Source organism: Anabrus simplex, chromosome 4, assembly GCF_040414725.1.
Source record: "Anabrus simplex isolate iqAnaSimp1 chromosome 4, ASM4041472v1, whole genome shotgun sequence".
Taxonomy (NCBI): Eukaryota; Metazoa; Arthropoda; class Insecta; order Orthoptera; family Tettigoniidae; genus Anabrus; species Anabrus simplex.
In genome coordinates this window covers 72,203,365-72,229,829 of record NC_090268.1, presented here as the reverse complement: position 1 = coordinate 72,229,829, position 26,465 = coordinate 72,203,365, and the positions used below count along the sequence as shown (strand labels likewise).

At 38.8% G+C, this 26,465-nt stretch overlaps 2 long non-coding RNA genes across 2 annotated transcripts in view; one reads left to right on the top strand and one right to left on the bottom strand.

Moving 5' to 3' along the window:
• The window catches only part of LOC136872410 (uncharacterized), a 40,898-nt gene extending 32,939 nt beyond the window's left edge, over positions 1-7,959 (top strand). The window contains exon 3 of the long non-coding RNA XR_011018066.1: positions 6,864-7,959. This is a non-coding gene — a long non-coding RNA (uncharacterized lncRNA). The remainder of the gene's footprint in view (positions 1-6,863) is intronic.
• A 334-nt stretch (positions 7,960-8,293) lies between these two features.
• The window catches only part of LOC136872409 (uncharacterized), a 43,278-nt gene continuing 25,106 nt past the window's right edge, over positions 8,294-26,465 (bottom strand). The window contains exon 3 of the long non-coding RNA XR_010859885.2: positions 8,294-8,573. This is a non-coding gene — a long non-coding RNA (uncharacterized lncRNA). The remainder of the gene's footprint in view (positions 8,574-26,465) is intronic.

Sequence of the window (26,465 nt, the reverse complement as noted above, 5' to 3'; positions counted from 1 at the left end):
CTCTCACAAGAAAATTCCAACACATCCCCAGTGGAATGAAGTAAAATTAAAGAATAAATTACACAAAAGGAATAAAGTGAAGGATAGTAGAATAAAATCAAGAAATCGGTAATGGGATTGGATGAGAATAACACACTCACTCAAATTATCTTCAGGTAATTAATTATACAAGATCATCCATCTGCATAAAAGCAATTACCACACGAAGAATTAATAATCAATATGGCACCACCATAGAAAGGGTTAGGCCAATCCCAAGCAAGGATGCAACAATACAAAATTAGGGGCCAAAGAAAATCTGAAAAGAAAGTCCCCAAGAATAATAAATGAAATGATGAAATGAATTAATAAAACAATATAATTAAAGAGGGAAAGAAACTTCAAATACACAAATCTTGTGAAAACTGCCTTGCTTAATAATTCAATTTCCTGAATTTGGCCTTCAAAACAGGGCTGAAAGTTTTACCAATATAAAATGTTTTAGGAAAGCAATTTTGAATGTAATTTGCCAAACATTTTTTACTAATGGGAACAGATTTACAAAATGTTCATCCAAAAGAATAAGTCTGCAAACGCAAGCTCTCAGAATGAATAATACAGTTTTAAAATACGAAATATCACGTGCACAGCACCTTTTATGTGGTTGATAAAACTTCTTTGAAGTACAAGTAGCTGTATAATGGAGATGCACCAAAATTAAATCAGACTGATAAAAACTGAATGTCTCAGTGATCAGGTAGAATTTCAAAGGCACATGCCATAACTTAAGACGATAAGCTTGAAGACAATAAAAACAAGATGATGGTGTTTTAAAAATGAAGACCAAAATAATTTGAAGGCGCTGGGGTATCAACCCCTGCGTATCATTGTACTTAGCCAGGTTCCATGGGATCAGATGGATTCACAGCGAAGCGAAGACCATCCAGCCTTCATGTTCAGAGTAGACAGGCTCAACTCTCCTTCACCATCCACAGGCTCACTTACACATGCCAGGTCACTGTGATCGGCTGCGCAGTAGTTTAGAGCAAAAGCAAGTTCAGGCTCCCTTCGAGAGAACACCAATCAGAGGAATACAGCCTGAAACATAGTTCCAGTCGATACCAAGTCATGGGTTGAACCACGTTCAGACTCGGAAAATATAAGCAGTTTGTGACTTCAAATCACATTTAAAATAAAATTAGTCCACATCTTGATGAACAATAACTGTATACAGATTTCTACGGTAATAAAATACAGTTCCAAAAGTGTCCATGAGGGGAGCTTATTTGTGTTCAGTCATAACTGAAAGTAATAAATTAGTGTGTTTACAGGCCTTAGATTAAGTCAGTTTTTTCCATATGGAAATAAATACCAGGTAAATTCTTCTGCTTTCAGTTCATTAGGTACATGGATGATATCAGTTGTCTTGTGGATAATTTTGACTGTTCCATATAACAAATATTTCATCTTCGACATTAGGTTGCATGGCGTCACTGGATGCCATCATCGATGTCTGCACTGGAATGATTTGTCGTATAGGTTGTTGTGAAATAGGAATTGTTGGAGTTGATACTCCTTGAGTAATCTATAGTTTGAGCTTCTGGCTCTACAAAGTCAGGTATACCAAGAACTTCAATATCAATATAATCTACTGTAAACTAAAATTTTTGTTGCTTGTTGCATGCTTATAAATTCTTAGAAATTTGTCTAAATTATCACATTCAATAATACAAGCTTTTTCACCCTTTGGACCAAACGAATGAGAATCACTGAAGTAATTTTGACTCATTACTCCGAATTATTTACCTTCTGATATCAGTACTCCTGCCGTATGATTTATAAAAAGCTTGCCGAAGTGTAAGTCCAAAGTTTGACTGAGTAATTTGATCATTTAAACTCCCAAATACAGTAAGCTTGGTTCTTCATTAAAATTTGTGCCGGCCCCGTGGTGTAGGGGTAGCGTGCTTGCCCCTTACCCGGAGACCCCGGGTTTGTTTCCCGGCCAGGTCAGAGATTTTCACTTGGACCTGAGGGCTGGTTCGAGATCCACTCGGCCTGCGTGATTAGAATTGAGGAGCTATCTGATGGTGAGATAGCGGCCCCGGTCTGGAAAGCCAAGAATAACGACAGCGAGGATTCGTCGTGCTGACCACACGACACCTCGTAATCTGCAGGCTTTCGGGCTGAGCAGCAGTTGCTTGGTAGGCCAAGGCCCTTAAAGGGCTGTAGTGCCATGGGGTTCTTCATTAAAATTTACCTGAAATATTTTGCTGAATAAAATCAGGTTTTCTTTGATAACTCTGAAATTTTATAGGAGTAAGTGTCCATGTTGGATAGGATGAGCTATGAGATTTCTTTCTGTTTGAAATCTGATATTACTATAGATTTGATCACCTGCTATCATATTTAAATTAAGGATGTTTGTTGACCAATGTTGTGGTGGAAGAATACAAGCTCTTACAATATTTGCCAATACCATAGTGCAGCATTTTACTCCTGCAAACCCTGATGTGAATAAATCAGTTAGCTTGATGCTACGAAGCATGTAGAATTCTTGAAGATTCATTTTCTCCTGTAAGCAATAGCATGCTGTGTGGATTCATCATTAGTCTCAGCAACATTCTGTACGGGAGCTGCTTCTACTCTCTTCATTAATTTCAACGTTGTCAATCATGACATTTTTGTAAACAGGATTGTTTGCCACTAACCAATACAAGGCATCATATACATTTTGTCTGCATATTGAAAACTGTCGCGTCATGACTCTCGATAACTATACCAGCATTGTTTGAAGTCCTTGATAGCATGTTAGTAAGGTTTTCAGTAACCTAACCTCACACATCCTGTGCAACCAATACTGCCTGACCCTGGAAACTATATTGACCAAGTACGCCATTTAATTTGACGATTTTAAGGAATGGAATAATGTGCAAAATCAATTGTTGCTCTGGTTGTGACAAATTCATAACTTCTGGATATCAATTATTCTAATATGGTTTAGCGGTGCAGTAGTTTTCTTTAAATTTAAATGAGTCTTGCAATGACCACAAAAAAGCAAAGAATGTTTTTAAAGTACATCAGGCCACGAACCTACACTGGCGTAGCAGAGGGAGAGGTGATACTCGCACGTGGCAGATAGGAGGGTCCTTGCCGGCGGACTTGAGGGAAATAAAATACCTCTCGCGGACCAAACACACACACATCCCTGTGGGTGGGGGATGCAGACGAAGAATACACCCACGGTATCCCCTGCCTGTCGTAAGAGGTGAGTAAAAGGGGCGACCAAGAGATGAATGTCTTGGAACCATGAAACTACTTGTGATTAGTACCACCATGCAGAGAATACCATGGGTCGCTTTTACTTGCGCGTAGTACCACTATATTAGGTATTTAATAGGTTTGCGATTAGTAGCACACAGGAGCACCGTGAGGTTGGCTTTTGCAGTACCTGTGATTAGTACCACCATATGAGCAGGACCATCGGATGATAGCTACCATACCGGGCGAGTTGGCCGTGTGCGTAGAGGCGCGCGGCTGTGAGCTTGCATCCGGGAGATAGTAGGTTCGAATCCCACTATCGGCAGCCCTGAAGATGGTTTTCCGTGGTTTCCCATTTTCATACCAGGCAAATGCTGGGGCTGTACCTTAATTAAGGCCACGGCCGCTTCCTTCCAACTCCTAGGCCTTTCCTATCCCATCGTCGCCATAAGACCTATCTGTGTCGGTGCGACGTAAAGCCCCTAGCAAAAAAAAAAAAAGATAGCTACCATGGTTCTGCCTTGCCTATGATTAGTACCCACTATATGAGGAACACCATGGGATAGTGCATGTCCCTGTAGTTAGTACTCATGTGATGAACACCATAGGTCTGTATTATGTCTAATTTCATAACCTCTGAGTAGTACCATAATGTGTAGAATACTGCGAGTCTCTGCTACTTTTGATTAGTACCGCAACATGACAAATACCATGGTTCTACTTTCCTAGCAATAAGTACCGTTATGAGGGGCTGGTAACTTGGATTTTGGACCCCCTTTAGACTGCAAGCATCATTGATTCAATGTTCATCCACTGATTTTCAATTCATATCCATCCATTCATTCTTTGTCATGTTTTGAATTCTGGTCAGTGGAGAATTTTAGACTTTTAATTTGTCATTCCATTTTTTCTCATTGTGTACCATTAGGGGCTGATGACCTCTGTTAGGCCCCTTTAAACAAGCATCATCATCAAAGTACATCAGGCAAGTAAGGTCCTGTAATGGTACTTATAGTCCACTCGGAGATTTGATGTGGATAAAGTTTACTGCAAATTTCACAAATCTTACCCCAAAATGTATTAATTGCCTGCATAAGTTTTTTTTTTTTACCTGCTCTACACAATTCTCTAGATTCAGTCATATGCAGACTTGTGTTGTAGGCAAGCTGCTCTGTCTTGTTTTGATTGTGAGGCTTGATATTCAGTTTCATGTTGGTGCACATGCTGTAAGGGAGCTGCCCTGTCTTATTCTGATCGTAAAGCTCTCTATTTTTTCATGTATAGTCTCCTTTTGTAATTTTTCTCTATCACTTCATTGTTTGAGTTGTGCAGTTTTTCCTATTTTTGTCTTTCCTTTGCCACTCTCTTTTTTTTGTGTTGTAGTTTCATTTTTGTTCCCAAGTGAAAGCATGTCCTGCCTTGAAACTCAAAACCTATCTCTTTACTCAGGCTCTGTGGCAGCTAATGCTGACAGAAACTAATAGATATTCTACTCAATTCTTGAGGTCAGCACAACTGAAGCTGAATTCCTGCGTAAAGCAGTGGCGACCTGTTACTCTAAGGGAAACAGTTTTATCACTGTATTGTTAGAGACAGGGATTACATTCAGACTGACATTATCTTCATATGGCAGCAAAAAAAGAGAAAATAGGGGAAGGTAAGCACACTGACTGCAAGAAGTCAGATTAGTGGGTTGCCTGCCCAACAGTAAGTGAAGATTAATAAAAATAATTTTATTCTATCCTAGTCAGGATATTAGGATAAAGTTGTTAAATTATTGTATTGTCATCAGCCCTTGATACGTGTGCAAATTTTGAAGTTAATCAAACGTCTGAGAGTTGGTGAAAATTGTTGACAGATTCAGTTACAGTCAAGCTAAGAAAACGTTAAAAATGCATGGATACGTTCAGATAAGTTGTGTTCTGTAATGTTAAAATGTTGAAGGTTCTGGAAATTTCATCCTTAATATCCTGTTATTTACTTACTAAGTGTCTATTCTTTCTGCTCAAATATTGAACCATAGTATGTACATATGGATGAAAAGTTACAATAAAATATTGCATGTTCTGTAATGTCAACAGTCAAGGATTGTGGAAAAATCTTCCTCAGTGTCCTGTATTTTATTTTACTAAAAGTGTCTCTTGTTTAAAACTCATACTGAAAGTAACTGATATTACAAAATAAAATACTGTACTTTCAATATGAGTTTTAAACAAGACACTTAGTAATATAAAATACAGGACACTGAAGAATTTTCCAGAGCCCTTGATGGTTGACATTATAGAACATACAATATTTCATTGTAACTTTTATCTGGTATATGTACTATCGTTCTCATTTCTAATATTAAAGCTGAAGAGGACTCCATGATTTGAAACTGGTCCTCTAGTGCAATAAATTAGTTCAGTACTTAATAAGTGTTGATATGGTGGAACATCTTTTTGTAAGGTAGTTTTGAAATATCAACATGGAATTGAAAATCATTTATGAAGATCGAGAGTGGTGCATCTTTCTTAATGCCTACACATTTAAAACCCTTTAATATATCCAAAAGTACTTGCTGGATTTGCAAACTCTGCAAATCACTGAATTTTTTGCTCTATTCTTAATAGTTTATTAGGAGAAATCAGTGTAGTCTCATTTAAAAAAGTTGATACTGGTTTCTTGGCAATAAGACAGATTTTTTGATAATGGCTTTACGTTGCACAGATACAGGTCTTACGGTGACGATGGGATAGGAAAGGCCTAGCAGTTGGAAGGAAGCAGCTGTGGCCTTAATTACGGTACAGCCCCAGCATTTGCCTGGTGTGAAAATGGGAAACCATGGAACACAATCTTCAGGGCTGCAGACAGTGGGATTCGAACCCACTATCTCCTGGATGCAAGCTCACAGCCGCGCACTCCTAACCAGACGGCTAACTTGCCCGGTCGACCAGTATTTTACGAGCCCCTTAATACAATTTACGAATTTGACAATGCCTTACCTTTGATGGATGAGAATATATTATAGGTGGAAAACTTAGCTGAATCACCCTGTAAATTTACCTTCTGTGATGCTTTCTCTTTCATTTATTAAGGTTACAAGAAATGCTACTGTGGGAATTTTGCCTTCAAAGGGCTCTGTGGTATCTGACACTTATTCATTTTAAATGTAGACAGACTTGGGGTCATATTTCTTATCCTAGAAAGGAATGTCAACCCAATAATTCTATCCAGCTTTCTTTTTAGTACATTCATTAATAAAGCGTGAAGTTAATTTTGAATAAACTTATTATAAACTGATCATACATTGATCCAAGATAGTTTTGTTATAATATCTTGGAAAATTTTTCTTTCAGCTTAAAATCTGAAGCAGTAGAGTTATTTAACTTCTATTTTTGGTGAAGTTCATTGAATTCTGTTCACTTCATGCATGGCATTTCTGGCTTAAATTAATTTCCATCTTCAGATATTGCTAATTACAAATGGAGCAAAATAATGAAATGTTGAAATGAAAACAAAGTATAAAAGTAAGAATAGCAGAAATTTGTGTTTCCAGTTCACTCATTCTTATTTTTTTGATGTGTGCAATTCAATGTTGCTGAAGTAAAAATCATTCTTGTAATGAAGATATATTTTGTTTACAGGCTGGTTGAACTGGAGGCTGAATGATGACCTGTTTGGATATGAAATGAAATGGTGTATGGATTTTATTGCCGGGAGTGCCCGAGGACATGTTCGGCTCGCCAGATGCAGGTCTTTTTGAGTTGATGCTTGTAGGCAACCTGTGCGTCATGATGAGGACAAAATGAAGACAACATACACCCAGCCCCTGTGCCAGCGGAATTAACCAATGATGATTAAAATTCCTGACCCTGCTAAGAATTGAACCCGGGACCTTGCTGACCAAAGGTCAGCACGCTAACCAGTTAGCCATGGAGATGGACACCTGTTTGGAGATAAAGTAAAAGTGATACATGTTAGCCATTTGTTGTTCATAGTGGAAGTAAAATTCTGTTTGAACTGGGATCTTGAATGTGGCAAACAATCTCAACAATAAAAAAAATAACCTTGGCATTAGGAAAGATGCTGCTATTGATGGGGCTGTAAAATTTATCTATTTCATTAAGTCATAGAAAAGAATGGGTGACAAATCTAGAATGTTGCATTCAAATTCCAAATGAATGGAATTTCAGGACATATATATAACTGATACATACCTTAAGAGTGAAAACTGAACTTTGAAGTGATCTGAAGAAAAGTCTGTTTAACTGGAAAAATGGCATAAGAGAAACTTCATGTCATGATCACACCATATGCACATTATGCAGCAGCAAACATGCTTGTACTGAGCCATATACTTAATGATTAAATAAACAGGACTGAATGGCAAATATCTTTTCTATATGCACTTTGTTTCTAACAAGCTTGCTTTTCATCCAGTGCCAGTACAGATTCATACAACTCTCTTGTGTACTGTAGAATTATTTTGTTAATGTTTTTTGTTTTACCAATTTTTTTTCTGGTCTGCCATAATTTAGTGAAGTAAATATATTTACAATTAATAATGGATTCCTATTTATTACAGGTTTTTATAGTTAGGATCTTTAAACCAATTTTGATTAGCTATGTGCTGTAATAGGCTGACAGGAATGCTTGGAGGTAACTTGTCTTGAAGTTATCATTGAATGTATCCACTTTTATTGGCAAAAGAGATATTGAAATGTACTTAACAGATCAAGTTAGAGAAAGTAACTATTGTAGATGAAAATAAATTTTGTGCATGCTTTTTATATATTGCTGAGAAATTATAATTATATGTAGCAGTTTGTCAAAGTTGAAAATATGATAAAAGTGCATTTTCTGTAACACTTCTACCTTCTGTATTCTCAAATGCTTATTGTAAACTTCCTCAGTGAAGTTCTTGTATAGTTATGAAAAATAAAACTTCAACCTTTATTACTGCAGTTTTATAATTCTCTTGATATATCCTTCTCCTATTTACAATCCTTGCAATGTATAAAACATGTTTTATTTAGTTGGGGAAAAAAGGTATCAGAATGAAAAAGCAATCATGTTTACTTTTTTGGACTTAGTTTATTTTTCTTTGTTTACATTTTGGACTTAGTTTTTTTTCCTTCAATAATATTTCTCCTGAATACATAAACAAGCTTATTTAAAAACAGAAAAAATTCAAAATTTCACAAATTTGCTTAAACAATAACCAATTTCTCTAAAAATGCTGATAAAATTACAAATTTTTGCATAAAAAAGGCTCTTAAAATATACCCTAAGTCCAACACCTTATTTCCAGTGTCCAGCCCCAGCGTTGAAACTTTTATGAATCAAAGAGTTTCCTGTTCAAAAACAAAGAAAAAACACGGGTATTAGAACTACAGGTTCACGCCAAATCAGAGACTCAATATTACTTGAACATAAGTGTGAAAGAAGGCTTTAAATCTGTTCTTTCCCTTATGTGCAAGTAATATTGACTCTCAACACAAGCTTTGTACGGTAATAACAGTGGTAATATTAAGAAGCATAGAGAAGACTTCAAATATGTTAAGACATGATATATAGGCTTTTTGCGCTTATACTGTGAGGAAAATAAGGGCCGGCCTGAGTGCCTCAGACAGTTAAGGCGCTTGCCTTCTGACCCCAACTTCGCAGGTTCGATCCTGGCTTAGTCCGGTGGTATTTCAAGGTGCTCAAATACGCCAGCTCGTGTCTATAGATTTACTGGCATGTAAAAACTCCTGCGGGACTAAATTCCGGCACCTTGGGGTCTCAAACCGTAAAAATTAGTTAGTGGGACGTAAAGTCATTATTATTAAGAAAAATAAGGTGAAATTCTGTTTTTCAGTGAACTTTGCTCTGTGTCTTCAAAGGAAAATATCTACTGTTCACGAGGAAGACTTCTCAAATAATGAAAGTTGGTAACAGAAGTGTAAGTGGTATGTTCATTCATCACCACATGGCTTCATCGTACGCGGTACAGCGCTAGCATTCGAAGCTGAAGGCACCATCAGATTCGGTTTGCAGGGGTGGGGTGGGGAGAAGGGGTGTACATACGGATAAAAGTACGACTGGCACAAGCCTGGAATGAAACGTCTCATTGGGAACGTACATATTTGGAAAACTAAACGAAATAACAATAATGAAAGGACAGGGAAGAGAACTACCTACATAAGTCCTTAATGGCTGGCAACTACGTATTACTTAATTGAAAACCAGTGTCCCTGTTGAAATTGTTAGGATTCCTACGTATTTCCACAGCTTCCCGTATAATCCTAGACCTGTTGTGTCTAGTGTACGTAAGAGCTTGAACATCTTGGAACACATCGTCGTGACCCGACAATAGGGCGTGCTCAGCTATTGCTGATTTGTCTAGCTGGTTGTGACAAATATTTTGTTCGTGTTCCTTGATACAAGTACTAACGGACCGGCATATTTGACCAACGTACACATTGCTGCAAGTACAGGGAAATTTTTTTGACACGGCATAAGCCCAAAAAGCCTATATCATGTCTATAATTACAGGCTGTGAAAGAATCAATGGTTACATTAAAAAATGTTATGCCTTCATTGATGAGAAGAGACCTGGCAGTGGAAATGTTTAATATCCTAGACTTGCTAACAGTTCTAAATCCTGATTAGTAGTAAATCAATTTGTGCCTTAGAGGTCTGGGCAGGAAAACTCTAATATCACAGTTCTGAAAGAGGAAGCTGGCTCTATGACCACGAAGTTGTACAAGTCACATGTTACAATAAATCATTCCCGTGTATTTCTTTCTGAAGAGATTTCTTTAAACTACTGTTGGTTCCATAAAAATATTTAAAGTTCTCTAACTTTGAATAGCAATTTCATATATACACAAAACGTGATATATCTTAGTCTGAATTGGGGTCAAGATAATGGCAATCAACTTTCATATTTAATTAGTTCATACTTTCATCTTATTCTTTCTTATGTTGTTAGGTTTCTGTTTGGCCTTGCACATGCTGCATGCCCAATGTCACTGAATTACTTTTAAAAGTACTACACGAAAGATTTATCCCACTTTCATTCACTAACAATGGAAGAAGTCTTGTATTATTATTATCATCATCATCATCATCATCATCTTGCTTCCTTTGCATCTTTCTTACTGGATAAATGTGAATGAATATTGCAGACACAAATTATACAAAATTCTGGTGTCTCCAGAAATTGCATAAGTAGTTAATATAATTGATTTTACATCCCACTAACATTACTATAAATTATACTTGTCTGCACCTTTGTAATTCCTACTATTATGGGTATTGTTCCGTAAGTTCCTCCATTGAGACCACATTACATTTCATTGTTACAGAACCAATAGCAGCAAATTCATCTCTTCTCAAGCTAAAATTGTATTTAATCTCTTTTACATGCTGAAACTTGTTAATTTTGAAGGTGTTAATGTAATACGAGGGCTATTTTTTTTTCAAGGTCCGATCGGTCGCGACAGTCAAACGTCCGCGAATATATGATGAACCGCTGCGCAGATGTGTTGCGCAACGTCTCTGAAATGACCGATATGCGCCTCACCTCAGTCCCGTCAGTAGTGAACGTGTAGCGCGCTCGTAAACATGGCTCCAATGATCGCTTCGCCCGCCAAGTGTGAAGTGCGCGGTGTAATTCAATTTCTTCAGGCTGAGGGGTGCAATGCAGCCGAAATTCATCGCCGAATAAGTCGTGTGTATGGTGAAACGTGCATGAGCGACAGCAAAGTGCGACAATGGTGCAGGAACTTTACAGCAGGGCATACAGACGTCCATGATGCAGGCGGCCAGGGAAGGAAGCGTGTGTCAACCGATGATCTTGTTCAGCGTGTGGATCAGGCAATTCGAGAAAATCGTCGGTTCACAATTTCTGTGTTGAGTGCTTCGTTTCCTGAAATTTCCAGGTCAGCTCTCTACACAATTGTAAGTGAGACACTTCAGTACCGCAAACTTTGTGCGAGATGGGTTCCGAAGATGCTGTCTGACCGTCACAAAACACAGCGAATGGGCGCCACTTTAGCGTTTCTCCAGCGCTACCATGATGAAGGACCGGAGTTTTTGAACAAAATTGTCACAGGGGACGAGAAATGGGTTCATTTTGAAACGGAAGAAACAAAAGAGCAATCCAAACAGTGGATGCATTCGCACTCCCGGAGTAAGCCAAAGAAATTCAAGCGAACATTCTCCACCAGAAAGTGTATGGCTACTGTGTTCTGGGACCGGAAAGGAGTTCTGTTGGTGGAATTCATGGAACGTGGTTCCACCATCACTGCAGCCGCATGCTGTGCGACTATTCAACGTCTACGACGGGCAATTCAGAATAAGCGGAGAGGGATGTTGTCATCAGGCATTGTCCTCCTCCATGACAATGCTCGGCCGCACACTGCAGCTGCTACCACGAACCTCCTGCAGCGTTTCCAGTGGGACGTTTTCGATCACCCAGCATACAGTCCGGACCTGGCTCCATCAGATTTTCACCTCTTTGCTCACATGAAACGCTGGCTAGGAGGACAGCGTTTAGACACCGACGAGGCGCTGCAGACCGGCGTACAAAGATGGTTACAGGCGCAGGCGGCGAAGTTCTATCAAGAGGGCATTGACAAGTTGGTACCACGCTACGACAAATGTCTCAATCTGCGAGGCGACTATGTTGAAAAATAGCTGTGATGTATCAGTAAGTGTTACTAATAGAAAAGTGTCAAATTTGTACTGCTGTTTCATTTTGTGACCAATCGGACCTTGAAAAAAAAAATAGCCCTCGTACATGAATAGTTTAGTTTCTTTCTTAGCTACAAATGTGTGTATTTTGGAAAGGCCAAGGCCACACTGCAATTTTCTTTTTTCCAAGGGCATTTACCTGAAAATCACAAATCTGAGAAGTATGAAATTTTGTAAACTAGAAATTTGGTAAAGTTGATAATGTGCAATAAACATCCCCAATACAATGTTTATATTGCACACTAATTTAAAGCAATGCTCAGAGATAGCTAATACAATGGTCATGCTTGATTAAATCCCTCTTCCTCTATTTATCCCCATTACATAAAAAACCACTCTTCTGGCACTTCTCATCAAAAGACTAACAGCACAATAAGAATAAACTTTCATAAAAAAAAATTACACCACAAAACAAGTAACAAACAGAATATACAGCTAGTGCTCAAAACATATTTTTTATACAGTACTGTACTAAGATTTTACAAACATGTTTACAGAATGCTCTGTAGGCCAATGGCACTAAATCCAGACTGGGTTCAATATTTGTCTGATAGGAGGCATGTTTGGTGTTAGTTTATTTATAACCGAGCTCGATAGCTGCAGTCGCTTAAGTGCGGCCAGTATCTAGTATTCGGGAGACAGTAGGTCCGAACCCCACTGTCGGCAGCCCTGAAAATGTTTTTCCGTGGTTTCCCATTTTCACACCAGGCAAATGCTGGGGCTGTACCTTAATTAAGGCCACGGCCGATTCCTTCCCATTCCTAGCCCTTTCCTGTCCCATCATCGTCATAAGACCTATCTGTGTCGGTGTGACGTAAAGCAACTAGCAAAAAAAAGTTTATTTATAGTTTACAGACAGGGACATGCAGGACAGACGTAAACATGGCAAGAGTATCCATTTCTGCTATAGACTCATTTGAATCATTATGCTGCTGCAAGAAGGATGGCAATTAGTAGATGTCATTGCTCATGTTGGAGTGAGGCAAGAGTGATGTCTCCAGAGTTTGAAGAAAGTTCAGGGAGAGACAAACAGCTGTTGATCGACAACAGACAGAATGCCCAAGCAAAACAACTTGCAAGTTACAGTAGACTGATATTTGTTGCTTTCAGCATGTTGTAAGCCGACTGCCACCATGACTTCATTCCACCAGGGCCACAAAAATGAATATATCAGATCAAACAGGACAAAATCAGTTGCACAACAGAGGACTGATATCAAGAAAACCTGTGCCTAACGCTCCACTTAAATCGCACCAATACAGACCTTGCGTGAGGTGGGCACGAACTCATAGCCTATGATATCAGGAACAGTGGAAGCATAACCTCTTTTCTGACGAGTTCAACCAAAAGTTTGCACCCATACAACAGCAGCAACAGAGTACACCATGTTCTGGGGAGGGATCATATTTGGCTGATGTACGCCTCTAATTCCTATGCAGGGTAACATGACTAGTATGACATATAGAGACAACATCCTCTATCCTGAAGGTACAGGATTTGTTGCCACTGTGGGCGAGGACTTTACACTAGTGGATGAAAATACTTGAGCCCAAGTGGTCAATCAGTGGGACACATGACGTACAATGAATGGTGTGGCCGGCTTGTTGTGAGGATATGAGTTGTGTTGAACGTTTATGGTACGAACTGAAGAAAGCAACTGCCCTTGGTCCTTGTTCTCTGCCAACATTCAGCAACTGACTGAAGGTGTTATCCAAGAGTGGGATAATATGCTCCAAAACAAGTTGCAGACGTGCCATCTTTCTAAAGTTACAAATCAAGACTCTTTTATGGCATAACGCGACATTTTACTACACCGCACTGATGATGCAACTTGCATCAACTCGACTGAAGAATATTTAGCATATTATACTATTCTATTATGTAATTTCTCTTATTTGTAGTGATTATTTAAAATTGAAAGATTGGGGAAATTTATATCATGTATTTATTTATGGTTGATGTGTTCTGTGTATGAATTTTGGAAATATTTAATTTTGATATGGCTTTAAGATGGTTTGGTTGTTGTGAAAAATTAAAGTAAGATGTAATATTTAGGAAACACACTGTACCACACGCGCCAGGTTGAGATGGGATATTTCCGGTTTCATCATATTGCATCAATTTCGAAATTTCTGGATGCTACTCGGTGTTCTTTATCAGATTTTAGTCCTGGGCCCCTATTGGTAATTATAAAATTTATTGTGATTGGCGGACAAAGGAAAATACGGACACTCATTGGTCGTTTTACTATTTCCTAATTTCCGGAGAAGAGCTCATGGGTAACGCCAAGCTTGGCTGAGCCGTCTTTTCTGTGTGACCAGTGAAGGGAAAGGTTGCCTTCTTCAGGTGATGGGTCTTCTTGGCCCCTCCAACAGGTAAGCACTTAGTTGTTTTTCATCTCTCAGGTAATCTTCAAATGTAGTAGGTATTCTGTTTAATTTCTTTTGCCGGAGCTTACCCGTTTTTTCCTTCAGTCGTCGCTTCTGAGAAAGGGTGCCCATCCTGAATGCGAATACACTAAGATGAAACGGGATAAATGAGACAGCCTCAAGGGGAAATTTACACTTTACGATTACATCGAGAAGCGTTGAATATCTGATTTACAAAATCAAGAAATGGGAACTGTCTCTTAACACAAATCTGATATGACTTGCCGGTAGGCTAAGTCATTTTACGAAAAATTTGACGACTGAAGGAAAAAGCCAAGCTTGGCGTTACCCACAAGCTCTTCTCCGGAAATGAGGAAATAGTAAAACGACCAATAAGCGTCTGTATTTTCCTTCGTCCGCCAATCCCAACAAAATTTTATAATTACCAATTGGGGCCCAGGACTAAAATCTGATAAAGAACATCGAATAGAATCCAGAAACTTTGAAATTGATGCAATATGATGAAACCGGAAATATCCCATCTCGATCTGGCGCGTGTGGTACAGTGTGTTTCCTAATTATTACATCTTACTTTAATTTTTCACACAACAACCAAACCATCTTAAAGCCATATCAAAATTAAATATTTCCAAAATTCATACACAGAACACATAAACCATAAATAAATACATGATATAAATTTCCCCAGTCTTTCAATTTTAAATAATCACTACATTATTGATTTATAAATACTGCATATTTAGGAGCTTTAGAACATATGACTCTTTATCGCAACTCTTTTAGGACTCTTACAAAATTCTGAAGTAAATTTATGCCAAGGTACTTGCCTTGCTGAACAGATTTTAAGGTTAAAAGTTTCTTGTTTTACAGAATTCTTTATCGGGATGTATTTATCTGAACTGTGTTTTTGTCGCTGTAAATATGCTAAAAAACAGTCTCACGGTTGGCATTGCTATGTGGAAATGATAGAATCTGTAATGTAATTTTTTTATTTTGTTATACTCAAGATCACCACCAGACGCCCTCCCACCTAGCTCGATAGCTGCAGTCACTTAAGTGCGGCCAGTATCCAGTATTCGGGAGATGGTTTTCCGTGTTTTCCCATTTTTACACCAGGCAAATACTGGGGCTGTACCTTAATTAAGGCCACAGACGCTTCCTAGCCCTTTCCTGTCCCATCGTCGCCATAAGACCTATCTGTGTCGGTGCGACATAAAGCCAATAACAAAAGAAACAGCCTTCCCATTGCCCACTCAACATGAATTTTTTCCAGCTACTTAAATCATGAGGAAAACATGGGATTTTTAAATAATAAAGTAATGTTAAATCTGCTCTCAAAATCAGGAGATAAGCCTCCGTGGTCAGGAGAGAGGGGGAAGGGCCAAAAATCAAGAGTCTCCCACTTACACCAGGGGAGTTGGCACGACTGAAGTTGGATTCTTTGGTGCTGAGTATACTTTGTTGTATTCAAGTATGCTTCAGGCCCAAGTTAACTAAACACGGTACTCAACTGCTACACAAAGAAAAGTAGTACATGAAGGGTTTATCCCACTTTCATTCACTAATAATGGAGGAAGTCTTGTATTATTATTATTTTGCTTCCAACTACCACCTTTGCATCTTCCATCACACATTACCAACTTTGTGCTTTTCTTTCATTTCTGTTGCTTTTGCAAAGCTGACTGCAGATTGCTTTTCTTTGTACATACCCTTCATAATGTATAATGTACACACATACACATATCAAAATAAAAAGTGAAATAAACCAGAATATGGAAAACCTTTTTGAACACTGTACAAGGTGTCCGAGAAGTCCCCGTACCCCTAGTTTCATACGTTTCATATTATAGTGGAGTACTTACATATTAAAACTAAGAATCCAGGGAATCTGTATGTGCATCATCATGCCTTACACAGAGTTCTATCCGTCTCCAAGTCGTCATTGACATCTTGCGGAGCACCTCAGGAGTTATGGAACAAAAGGCTTCCCCACACTTTGGAGCAATTCTTCATTAGTCATGTACCGACGTTGAGCCACATGGGACTTGAATATTCCCCATAATGAGTTGTCTGACGTGGTAAGGTCTGGGCTTCGTGGTGGCCATTTCAACAGGGCTGGAGATGTTGGTGAGCCACAGCCAATCCAGCGGCCTTGAAACTGTTCATCAAGGAACTTGCGCACCTGAATAGCATAATGTGCTGGAGCCCCATCCTGCTGTAACCACACATGACCCATGATTCCCTTGTCTTGAAGCTGAGGTATTAACCAAGATTGTAACATATGCAAGTAAGATTTTCCATTCACATACCCATAAAAAAAATACGGTCCGCACAAGTGACATGATGATATCCCGGCCCATACCATAACATGAGGGGGGGGGTTCCTTTCCCACTCCTGCACATGATGAGGATTTTCCTTAGACCAGAAAACCATATTCCTCCTATGTGAACTGCGATATATTGCACATTCATCAGGAAATAACACACTTAAGCGAGACACGGCAGTTGGGAATTGTGCCAACAAAGCACGGCAGGCTGCAACTTGTTCCATGTCATTGTCAGATAATTCATTCACATGCATCGGCCTAAATTCTTTCATTTTCAAATCTCTTTTAGTGTCGTCATGCATTATTTACCACAGTACTTGGAAGTTCAGCAGCTCTTTTGCGAATGGATTTCAATGGAGACTGCTCAATTGATTGAGCGACGGCGGTACACGTTTCTTCCCGCGTCTTTTTACGTCCACTACGCAGCCTGTCTTTGACAATGCCTGAAGCAAATGCATGTTTCTCCCAATAAAGCAGAGTAGCTTTACGAGGTGGGGGTTTGCCAAAGCGATCTCTAAATGCACTCATTATCACTGTCATTGTTTGCCCCGTATGTGCTCATTTGTGCACCCACACACACGCCACTAACCGTTCCTCAACAGTGTAGATGTGTCCGCTCACGTCCACCATGACTTAACAACTGAAATGAGACTGACAACAACGTTAGCAGCAGGGATACCAATACCAATAAAACAACTATTGAATTCCCCAATTATACAAACTCAATTGTCCATGCCATAATTTAACAAAATAATAATATGAAACGTATGAAACTAGGGGTACGGGCAATTCTTGGACATCCTGTACAATGGTTTTAGCAATGTATTTGTTTTGTATGTGATTCTGCTCAAATTTATAAATCTTTTCTCTATGTTTAATAACAATGCATTACAATGATTTAAAAGAAATATCCAACGCAGCATCCCATTTCCTTTTAACAATAAAGGCCTCTTAAAAATTAGTAACCTTCCGATGTACAATTCTGATCCTGAAGAAATTTATCAACTGGATTCAGTTGAACAAGTAAATAGACAATCATTTCAAAAGAAAAAAATAAAATTAGTGTCTTATGAACAACATTCTAATGGAACACGTTTTATCCTTCTTTCTCTCTATGTATATGCACGCGCACATGCACATATATGCACAATATAATGCATGTCTACTTCCTATTGAAAATTAAGAGAATTATTTATCAGTTTAAATTTATGTGAATTATAAAATCTGGAAACTCATGTTACATGGAAACTGACTGAGAGATCCATAGAGTGGTTCAGAATGAATGCAAGTTTTCAAGAGGGAACTCATGTCCAAAAGTGCATGGTTTGGATGGTGTGAGGCATCAATGTTCGAAAACAATTCATATATGGTGGTGGCTGTGGGTTCTACAATTTATTAAGAAACCTCTAACAGCGCAACCTGAACATTATAACATGCATTAAGTTACATAAGATGTTTGAATTGTTGACATCCAACTTAATTGCAGAGCCTACGTCGCTGGTACAAAAACTGGCACTCTGTTTGGGTTACTATTAAGTAGTATGAGACTCGTGTATCATCATTGTGGACATTATAGTAAGAATCCACACAATGACCAAAATACTGAGCACACAACCACACACCGGGATAGAGAGTCTAGAGGTGGCGGAGTATTTCTCTGTGTGTGAAAGAACATAGGTAGCTGTTTAAAATGGATTGATGAGGATCACAAAATGCTGTGTGTGCAAATCATGGATCAGGAAAATGCTAATCCCATTCAAATAATAGGAATAGCAACTTCTCGGTACTCGATAGGCTGTATGATGTTACGTGTATAGGCAGAAAAGTTTTACAATTGCAGGTGACTTAAATCTTCTGGACATAAACTGGTCTGGCGAGACTACGGGAAGGGACTAAAGTCAGGTTGCGGTAAACAAGCTAATTAGAGATGGTGGATTTACCAACGTTGTAGACTTGCCTACTAAAGGAAACAACACTTTAGATATTTATCTTGTAAGAGCCAATGACTTACACATTAGCTGTATGGCAGTACCAGGAATTAGCAACCACACAGCTGCAGAATTAAATACACTTAGATATCCCATAAACACTAAAGTAGATAATAAGGAGAAAATAAAAGTATACCAGTATAGTAAAGCTGAACCCTTTAAATGCCAAGAGTTTCTATGGCAAATATTTCCCAACTGGGCATCACAAGGCGGGCACATAAATGTAATGTGGGATTATTTTATTAATATCATTAATAGGGCTATTAAGCAGTTTGTGCCTCTTAATTACTAAAATGGAACCCAGATCCGGAATACAACAACAGGAAAACTAGAAGCCTTAAAAGGAAAGTGTACAACAAAAGGCAATTTAGTTCGGAGCATATGAATAGGTTTCACAAGCTGTCCAAAGAACTCGCTTCTGAAAAGAAAGCTGCTCATGACAAACACAGTATAAGAAAGGTATACTTTCTTCAAGGAAAAATGGGTGAAAAAATCTCTATGTTAGGAAAAGGAAAGGAGCCAGCCATGATGTGTCAATGATAATGTCCAAAAAGGTGAGGTAATTACTGACAATCTACTAATAGAAAATGAATTAAATCGTTGGTATGGGGAACATATTTAATGATCAGAATAGCCTGGTGATAGACATTATTGATAACCTGCATGGTTTTCCCTTCCAAATCAGCCATAGAAAATTGTTTTTTAACAAGTAGCTTTATGTCGCAGAGACACAGATAGGTCTTATGGCGACAATGGGACAGGAGAAGGCTAGGAGTGCGAAGGAAGCAGGCATGGCCTTAATTAAGGTAAAGCCCCAGCATTTACCTGGTGTGAAAATGGGAAACCACAAAAAACCATCTTCTGGGCTGCCGACAGTGGGGTTTGAACCCACTATCTCCCAAATACTGGAAACTGGCCACACTTAAGCGACTGCAACTACTGAGCTCGGTACAGAAAAATTCAGGAAAGAATTAAGAACTAAAGGAAAAAATAAGTCGACAGGGCCTGATAATATTGCTGGGGAGGTTCTGAAAGTGGGAGGTAGAGCTATTCTACGCTATTTGGAAATACTATTTACTGTGTCTCTCAACAATATGCAAATTCTAGATGACTGGAAGAAAGCAACTGTAGTCCCGATTTTTAAAGGGGGCAACAGCCTGCTTATGGACAACTACAGACCTATTAACCTTATGTCCATTGTATGCAAACAAATGGAACACCTCATTTCAGAATATCTAAGGGAACAATGGGTGAAAAGTTCATGGATTAATGGCCGGCAACATGGTTTCTCCTGCAAGAGCCAGATGTTATCGCTCTTTCAAGATGTACCGGGTGGTACACCTCTATGCCGCACGTTTAAATCTTGTGCCAATTAGAACTCCTCAACTGGAGAAACACTGAACTTGGAACTAGACCAACTTAAACTTTTCCTCTGAAGATGTCACTGTGTGAATTTTGACTTGTTTTTGTTTACTATTTATCAAGAAGAGTGGACATTCTCTCATAGATGTCTCTACTAAAAAACTATGATCATGCACCCTGGTACGAAGTGAAGGAACTTTATTTGAAGAAATTTTGTACTCATAAATTTTTGTCCTTACTAAATTTCGTTCTTTCATTTGTGGGTTGGCAATATTAATCTTTCCTTCCACCAGTTTTGAACTTAGCCAATCCAGAATTACTGTAATTAACTTTTGACCAATCGTGTCTTCTTTGATTTTGATGTGTAACCGTAAGCTACCCAATAAACGCCTGTGAGTGTGTCTTAATTATTCATGAAAGGTCTTGAACTTTCCCCGAGGGTATAAAAACTGCTGATTTTCCTGACTCTCGGCCACTTCATCAACATCTTAGTGTATGGACGTGTAGCAGGAGGCGGGAAGCGCCTCTTTCTTCAGGCAGCAGTTCTTCAGTAAGGTAATGGCCGCTTAACATCTTTATTTCTTGCTAGCTCAGCAGTTTAACCCGCGGGGAAGGTCCGAAACCTTTACCATGTAACCTATCTCTATAAAAATTTCTTCCAGTTTATGTAAAAACTTCATATATCTTTAACTGTAAATCGGGGATAGAGAGTGCTTTACCCTCTCAAGCTCCCCTTCATTTTGATTTGAGGTGACTACGTTTTCGTAACTGATTTTCTACTCTTCCTTAATGTGTTAAATTTATTCAGTATACGAGTCACCTCCATAGTTTGGGAATAGCCCCTGTTTCTTCGGCCTAGTGCCTTTTAGGTTTTAAAATGTGTATTTAGGAGTGCAAGTACTCGCCTCCATTCCTTTGGTATTGTGGGCCATTCACTTAACCTGTTCTTTTTCTGCTAAAGCCCAGTAGATTGGGTACAAGATACCCCCATTTCAGTGGTGTAATTTGTGCCTTGATGGCAAGTGATTGTAAAGTATGGTATGGCCTTGAAGAGGCTTGAAAAACTGAGAGCGTGTCAGCTCTTTTCTAGTGTTGGAAAAGTGCCTCTAGGAGGCTTGATATTGTAATTGGGAGCAAGTGCTCCTTGAATGAAGGGGTTTTCTGCCCTTGAAGGTCTTGTGCTTGGTATGAGCTCAAGGGAATTGTAAAGCGAGGGGCATAAGGCCCAGAATTGTTCTGTATCTTGGCTTTTCCAGGTCTTGTACCTGATTGTCGGTTATTTGTTGACTTGTTATTTGTTAAATCTTGAAATTCTATGTGAAAATTGTTAAGTTTTGCTATTTTCGAAAATATAACCTTTAATGAAATTTTAATTCATATCTCGGCTTTGTAGTTAGACCCATTCACCCCGGCACCTTCTTTCACCCCTGCTGTTTCACAGAAATCTCGGAACACAAGATATTAGCGAGTCATCAGACAAAGGTGTGCAAGTTGAAGCTATTGTAATTGATTTTGCTAAAGCATTTGATGTAGTATCACATGACATTCTGATCCGAAAATTGGTGAAAACAAACACTGATAAAAGGGTTCTTCTGTGGATCTGGATATTTTTGACAGACTGCATGCAGAGGGTAAAGGTGGGAAGTAAATACTCTGATGAAGTTTCTATAAAGTCGGGAGTAGTACAAGGTAGTGTTATACGGCCACTCCTATTTACGGCGTTTATCAATGATCTGCCAAACGAAATTTGAAGTGAATGCAGATTGTTTGTGGATGACTGCATAATATACAGAAAAATACAGAATGTTAGCAATAATAGGTTACAACAAGCCAATATAAATATACTCCACTCGATAACAAAATGAAAATAAATTCTCGAAAATACAGTTTCATAGTGGGAAAGAAACATAGGCACGGGGACTTTCAATATTGTCTTCGATCGGACGCTCTGGTAAAGGGTGACTCATAGAAGTACCTAGGAATCTACGTAAAGAGAGATTTAAAATGGGCCACGTAGTAAATGTAATTACTAAAGCGTACAAATCCTTACACTTCATGACAAGGGCACTAAAGGGCAGCAGTTCCCAGGCAAAGGCACAGAGCTATATATCACTCATTAGGTCAGTCTTGGAATATGGAGCAGCCGTATGGGATACATACCAATAGGAATCATTAAGGAACTTGAGATGGTACAGCGAAAGGCTGCAAGATTCGTACTTAACAATTTCAATCTTCGAAGTAGTGTGATAAGCATGATAGAAAAACTTGGGTGGGAGACACTGGGGACTAGAAGAAAACTAATATGGTTATGTGCCATGTATAATGCCTACACGAATAAGCCAGCTTGGGGAGAGTTGAACAGTCGACCAGAAAGGCCCTGTTAACTTAAGAAGGGCAGATTATCTGCATAAAGTAAACGGTAGATTTCAGAAAACTAACTATGGTAAATATTCGTTTGTAAATCAGGGAACTGATGATTGGAATGCATTAACTGAAGCTTCAAGAGTAGACTCCACCATTCTGCAAATTGTGTGTAAATTTCTATGTGATGGTGCCATATTTTAATGCAATGCTCAACCCACTGTAAACTGTAGTATTAAGGCATCTGAATTATTTTTAAGGTAGGCCTGTGTGAATTTGTATACAATACAATGGCAAACACTCGAAAACCAGTAGGTTGGTCTTCCAAACAGAACTCTCCATCTGTGAGTCTGTAGGTGACTGAACAGCTAGGGTCTATTCCTGCCCCATGGTTGCCATAAGACCTATCTGTGTCTGTTCCATGTACAGCAACTTGCAAAAAAAAAATTAAAAAAAATAAAAAAATATTTATATTATCGATAACCTACATTGTTTTCTCTTCCAAATCAGCCATACGAAAACAAAGTCGGGGCAATCACACAGCCTTGCTTAACAGCGGTATTGATATGAAATGGCTCTCCAACAGAGTTGGTACCAATAACAGCAGCCGTCATATCAGTGTAGAATAGTTTCAAGATGGAAATACATTTCTGTGGAAAACCATACAATCCCAAAATCTTCCACAAAGCATCATGGTTTACAGAATCAAATGCCCTAGTGTGATCAATGAAGGCAATATAAAGAGGTCTATTTTGTTCTCTGCATTTTTCCTGAAGCTGATGAGCTGTGAATATCATATCCATGGTTCCTCCAGAAGGCCTGAAGCCACACTGGCTCTCTAATAGTATTTCCTCCACTAAGGGTAGTATACGATTTGCCAAACTTCGAGCAATAAGCTTTGCCAAGGAAGACAGTAATGAAACTCCCCGATAGTTATTACAGTCTGTTCGATCACCTTTCTTAAATATTAGAACTATAAGACTATCTCTGAAATCAGGAGGCATTTCTTCAGCGTTCCAAATTTTAACAATCGGTTCATGTGCGTGCCTTATGAGCTCCTTACCACCTTCTATGAGAGCTTCTGCAGGTATACCATCAAGACTGGTGGCCTTGTGTTGCCTTGCTTGATTAACAACACGCTTAACTTCATCCAGTGTTGGTAGAGAGCCAAGTTCTTTGATGGGTGCTTGTTCTATTGAGTCATACACCAGTTCATCAACAATTGATTCCTGATTCAGGAGACTTTCAAAATGCTCTTTCCATCTATTGATGATGGAGTAGTGATCTTTTATAAGTGTACTCTTATCACTGGACCAGAATGGATGCTTTCGTGGCTTGGAAAAATTGCTGCAAATCTTTGCTAGATATTGTAGCTCTTTTGCTTTGGTTGTCCACCATGCATTCTTCAGCATACGGGTTTTTCTTTGGATATTTGCTTTGGCAAGACAAAAGGCTTCTTTCTTTGCAAGGCAGTTCATGTCTTTTTGTCATGCTTGCAAGGCTTTTCTCTTCTCTGAGATCAATGCTTCAATCCCTTCAACATTTTCATCAAAGCAATCCTGATGTTTCTAGGTCTTATAACCTATATCGTTTCTTTGCAAGCATCCCGAATAGTGGTCTTCAGGCTCTCCCAGTGTTGTTTTACATCCTGATGATACTCCTCCGACAGTGTATGATGAAACAGTTCTCTAGTGTGAGGTATATTCTAAAATGCCAAATTTCATGGTATCAAAAGCGTGTTTACAGCTCTTCTGTTGTTTTGTCCTCTGTGTGGATAGTGACAAATTCATAACTGATCTGATTAGTTGGTGATCTGTCCAACAGTCAACTGCTCTTGTCATTGCTTTGGAGACAAAAATGTCGCGAAGGTCTTTCTTGTGAACGATTATATAATCAGCGAGATGCCAGTGCTTCGATCTAGAATGCTGCCATGAAATTTTAAAGCGATTCTTTTGCCAAAAAATTGGTGTTAGTGATTGTTAACTCACTGGGCCCGAGCCACGGAACCGTTCCGTGCTTCGTCTCGGTGGACCAAACGCCGGACCACGGAACTGTTTCGTTGTCTCATTTTACTACGTAATTCAACTTTTCCTCAAGAGATGGCAGAGTGAGCTGCATTTGTGATTTGTGTAGCGACTCTTTCTTTGCAATGTTATATGCTCTTTGCTAATATATATCAATAGTGTGCTTGGTAATGTTAGTTTGAAGTGGGCTATCTCTAGCTTTGAGATTCGCTTGTAAACAAGATGGCTGCCAGTATAGAACTGATACTTACCGATATATAACCCCTTTAGGACGTAATGATGATTAGGAATGAATTTTTTCAGTGAAATTAGTAGTAATATTAGTACTAGTGTGAGCACCGCTCCTGCAGAACAAATAGATGGGGAAACTGAAGAGGAAATGCAAAGAGAAGACTGTTACAGCTCAGCAGGCGAACTGAACACGGCCCCATGATGCTAATAAAATAAAATGTTTTACAGTATTCCTTGTTCCGCAGTTTGTGGTATGAAAGCCCTTTGTTTTCATGTACATTTAAATCTTTAATGGTCTTGTAAGTAAGAAATTTCTCATGATATGAAACAACACTATATTTCCTCCAAAATAATCCCAGCGCCAATGCAGTTTCAATCCAACAAATATGCAGGGCTCAATGGGTTAAACCATGTTCAGCACATTTTCAGAGGAGTCGAATACCATTAGAGTTTTCATTGCCAATTCCATCCTTCCCAATGATACCATTCAATACAATGTTGTCCTTGCCCACTGTGTCAAAATGACCAAGTAAGATTATTTTTACTTGTTGATTAATGTTTGACAGGATGCCATCCAGATCTGAATAAAATGATTCTTTGATGTCATCATCAGAATCTAGTGTGGGGGCATATGCCCCGATCATAGTGGCATGTTGATTCTCATTTAACGGAAGTCTTAATGTCATAAGGCATTCGTTATATCCAGTGGAAAGCTCTAACATTTCCTTGAGAAGATTATTCTTGATAGCAAAGCCTACTCCATGTAATTGATGCTCACTGTTAGCATTCCCCTTCCAGAAGAAGCTGTAACCTGCACCTTGTTCCTTCAACTGACCTTTATCAGCAAGACAGGTTTCCTGGAGTGCTGCTATGTCAATGTTATATCTTCTTAATTCTCTACCCACTACAGCTGTGCTGCTTTTGGGTTTCTCAGTTGCGGGGTCATCACTGAGTGTTCTTACATTTCATGTTGCAAAATATAACTTATTTGTTCAACCGCATAAAGGTGATACTATCGGACGCGGCTATCCAATTGGTAATATTAGTGGCCGACTATGTTTAGGGCAGTCCGGCCCCGTAATGTAAGGGGCAACGCGTCCGCCTGTCACCCGGTGGCCCTGGGCTCGATTCCCGACCGGGTCAGGGGTTTTTAATTGTAAATGATTAATATCCCTGGCCTGGGGACTGGGTGTTTGTGTCGTCCTTAATGTTCTTTTCCTCGCATTCAATACTCTTTCTGCAATTCCACTCACACGCAGGTTCCCATCATATGGTGAAAGTAGTGGCAAAAGATCTACTAAGGTCAAAGCCACGAACAAATATCATTAAAAAAAAAAAAAATACCCAATCCTAGAGAAGGATTTATAGGTAACGGACCCTCTAAATTTACAAACAACGAGCAAGGGAAAAGAAAATTTTGCAACATTTATCATATTTATATAAAAATGAGTATTTTGAGCATAATGTTTATAAGCAATTTAGAAATAGTGTGCGACTGTCAAAACAGTAAATGACAACGCAGGTAATCAATGGTATGAAAAGGACAGGTGCAAGGGGTTGAAATAGAGTTGGAGTCTTGTATGTTACAAGATGCCCTTTATTTAAATACAGAAAAGCGTGTCCTGTACTAACCTCATTATTTAGGGGCAAAAGATCTTTCTTGGTCGACGCCCCGAACAAATAGCATTTTAAAAAAATTTCTTTCTTTCATTCATTCATTCAAATTGTATACCGGAGAAATTTTGACACAAAAAGAGGAGGGGCGGAGTGTTTTGCTAAATTATTTAATATCAAATTCAAAGAACTGGAGGAAGAAGGGGA